At 31.4% G+C, this 4,129-nt stretch overlaps 1 long non-coding RNA gene across 1 annotated transcript; it reads left to right on the top strand.

Moving 5' to 3' along the window:
* Window positions 1–398: 398 nt before the first annotated feature.
* Window positions 399–3,180, top strand: LOC134540694 (uncharacterized). The gene is made up of 2 exons (XR_010076490.1): window positions 399–903; window positions 1,548–3,180. It is a non-coding gene; the product is annotated as an uncharacterized LOC134540694 (long non-coding RNA).
* Window positions 3,181–4,129: the final 949 nt, after the last annotated feature.

The raw sequence follows: 4,129 nt of genomic DNA, 5'->3' as shown, positions 1-4,129 counted from the left end.
GTGCTCCCTCTGAGGGCACAGGCCGTTATGTGTCCTCAACACCTGATAAGTGCCACGCCCCGAACGCGCCCGTGCGCGCAACGTAGTGCAGTGCCTCGAACGGCGTGACGTCAGTCACGGCCTCCTACGTGTGCAAAGCGCCCGGCCGGGTGTGGCACTGCGCAAGGGTATTATTTATTCATGCATTTGATAAGACAAACAAAAACTAACAAGTTTAAATTCAGTATTAATTAATGTTAATTTAATGATCATGTTATAAAGGGTAATCATTCACAAAACTGGCCGAAGTCATCTTCCCGCGCTCCGCAGTTTTCCCGCGGAATTTCCCCCCTCCCTGGCCCGGGTGGCCAGGGAGGTTAGTCAGTCGCCATCCAGCACTCGCCCGCAGGGGGTGGCAACTCTAATAGGCCATTATGTACCCAGATACTATTTTTAATCTGCACAACAGATAGCGCTAGTAGATTGACCTAGTTCTTTTGTAAATTCATAGGTAGCGTTAGTGTTCATAATCAAATGTCAATTGAATGTTTATAAGAAACTAAATTTATGCAATAAATACTAATAATGCAATAAATATAGTGTAATATTAATTTATTTTGATTTCAAAAACAGTTGATTTGTAAAAATTGTTTTTTTTTTGAAGTAATATTCGTTTACAGATTGATTTGAGCATTATAGTCGCTCTTTTTTTTTTCGGTTTGTAGTAGATTTTGGTCGAGTGAAAGATGGATTTTACAATGGAGTTTGATTTATCATTTTGAATTATTTTCCTATATGATTGTGAATTAAGAAGCCGATGAAGATGCCTGTGAATACACATCAATGTTTTGTGTCTTCGTGCAGGAACAGTATTACTGTTAATCCTGATGTGACAACATTCAGATTTCCATGAAGCCGAAGCAAGTGAGTACTGATGTTTATATTAAAAAAATTACAATAAGTGGTTTAACATGTTAAGGGTTAGGCATTTATGTTAAGGCTTATTATACAGGATTTATAGAGCGATATTATCGAGACCTGAATTTGCGCACATAATAATTTTGTAATTACGTAGTATAATCATTTATTTATTTTTAATAACCCACACACACACATATATATACACATACATATATATATATATATACATACACACACATATGTATACACATATATATACATATACCCATTTGGGGATAGTATGGGCTTAGTAAAATTACCATAAATCAGTAATTTAAATGTAATGATTTGTGATATGAACCCTAAAAATCGTTTTGTGTTACTGAATTTATATTATTTATACAATATGTGATTCAATGAAAATTAATATATCGTAATTAAGAGAAACCCACCAAATTTATTACACTCTACAGCACTTTAATAATAAAACATTACCTCTGAAATATATACGTTCATTGAGTGGTAATGCTAAACTAAATACACATAATTAAATACATGTATGTTTATACCTTATATTTATAGTATGCTACATGCTAGCTAATAATCTGGAAATACTGATTTAAGTATGTACTAGCTCACACTATAAAATTTTTTTGTTTTGTTTCCAGGTTATTGAAGTGGATTGCTGCAATTGGCTATGACCTTGATGCCAGTAATGCTGAAACATTTAAAACTAAATATGTATGTTCCGAACATTTTGATATTGGAGCTTTCACTACATGTGACTGCATCAAATTGAATCGTGGTGCTGCTACAACATATTTTAATTCTGTGGACAGTGAAGTATGGATCTATTGTTATAATTTATTATGTCTAGAATGCTGCCAAATATAGGTGAAATGTTTATGTTACATAACATAACTTGTAAGATCTACTTGTGCAGATATATATTTTCACCTGCCTCTAAGGTCCTTTGTTATTCACAGGTAGCATTTACATGTGATGAAGCAGTATTTAACATTATTGGTCAACATGCAGTCCATCATTACAACCTTTGTACAGGCGCATACAAACATATATGTGTGGGGTATTTCACACTTTTTATTTGATGTTAAAGATTGGTATGGTGACCGGGATACTTTTTTTTATTAAACCTCCTACACAGTTCTCTACTGTTTCCCTTATCTGTTGCCTTAACATTTTTTTCCGATCAGTCCAATTCCTTGAATCACATTGCAAAAAAAGTCACAATACATGGGATTGGGCCACTCTCTTCAAAGAATTGTAATTCGAGTTTAAACATAGCAAGGCTGACCATAAATTGTAGAGGAAAATTTAAAATGTTGATCTTCAACATATTTATAACCTATGCTCATGTGATGTATATACAGCTAGTTAGAAAGTAAGTTGTAGTATAGTATGCAATTGAACCTTCAATAAGTTCTACATCCACACTTAAAAACTTATTTTACTTGATGTTTTATGTTCAATAACTATTCAGTATAAAGGTTTTTTTTTACATTATAAACTACAAAAGTATTCCGATTTGTAAATGTAATGAAATTCCACTGAGCCCTCTACCTTTTTTTTAACTACCATTTCTGCCGTGTGGCCTTTTTTTTCTTACTTTTGTGTTCATTATAAGTTACAACCACTCATTTGATTTATTGTGTTAAATTAAATGATATTTAAAATTGGATGTCACTTCATAAGAACATTCAGGATTACCTGTATTCACAGCGCACAATTATACAAAAGTTTTTTATGTATGTAAAAGTGTTTTACGTAAGCCAGTGGACACATACATGTATTGAGTAACATGAGAAAATTGAAATATCTAAAATAAAATTAAAAGGTTACAAGCTTTTATATACATGCAGCTCCCAAAAAAGTCTGCATACTAAAAAATAACACATGCTTTTAAATGAATTCTTACCATCTTATAAACTAGTAGTATTTTGTTATTTGATTTCAAATGAATTGTTTTTGGTTAATTTATTTGACTGTAGGGATTAAATATCATTTGTAGAATAAAGTGTGAAAAGTAGTATTGATCAATTTAACTGTAAGTACTAAATATGTGTTACATTTCTTGTAAGTTAAAATTGTTCAGGTATTATAAATTAGCTGAAAAAAGCAAACTCATGACTAGAATAAATTGTACTGTTAGGTATGTTTCGAAGAAAGACTACCTGTTGCAGTCGTTACCATGTGTATGTACCACATTTTTATTGTCATTATAACTGCCATAATTTTGTACAAATAAATCACTTAATACATAAAATATGGTTATGGAAATTCTCAGTTGAGTTTGTTAATGGATATAGGCCAACAAAAGGGGTATAAATGGGGAAGATTTTTTGAAAAACATTTAAATCACTTCAACTCCCATAACATGAAACATATCACATCTGTTTGAACATATTATAACTTAAAGGAGTATTACCAAAAATTTTGTCTACATACTTGAATATGACCAGCCATAACTGTTAAGGGGTGGGAAAAAACAAGGGTTTGAGGACAAAAAACTCCTAACTATCTTAGTAGGCACACCATAGAATCTGTTCAAATTTGTTGTCAATTTTAAAAAATTTTATAACCACCTGATAACCACCAAGGGTGCTGTGGGTAAAATAATGAGGGGTTAATGGACAAACAAATATTCTTAATTACTCTATTAAGTTAACTATAAAATCTATAACAATTATTGCAATTCTTCTAAAACTTGTATAAAACTTTGATCTGAAACAATTTTTTTAGGATTAACCAGTGCTGCAAGAAGTTGAAAATACCAGTGGGTGGAAATTTAAAAAAATAATAATAAAACTTCTGTACAGTGTACACTATCGCATCCATTCTTATTTATTTAAAACTTTCTAAATATCTTTTGAAACTTTAATGTAACCAAACATTACTGCAATGAGTGAAAATAATATATTCAGAGACAAAAAATGATAACTTTAATTATTGCACTTGCTCTCTGTATGCTGACTGCATTGCTAAAATGCACATAGACCTCCAATTAAATTAATAAAATAAAGTATTCTGCAAAATGTTGATAGCGAAACAATTAAAATTGTGCCAATCTCACCTGTGTACATGAAAATCTATATTATGCTTCAAATAGGCTATTTTATAAACCAGAAAATGAAATTACCTATTTAGGACTTTCCATTACCCTTAGCATTCCTTTACTGCATCTTATTTTTTTTGTTCAGTTATAATTAAATTTTGGTATCTTCTTGTTATA

Source organism: Bacillus rossius, chromosome 17 (genome assembly GCF_032445375.1).
Source record: "Bacillus rossius redtenbacheri isolate Brsri chromosome 17, Brsri_v3, whole genome shotgun sequence".
NCBI lineage: Eukaryota > Metazoa > Arthropoda > Insecta > Phasmatodea > Bacillidae > Bacillus > Bacillus rossius.
The sequence above is the reverse complement of the archived record's forward strand: the minus strand, read 5'-3'. Positions and strand labels throughout refer to the sequence as shown.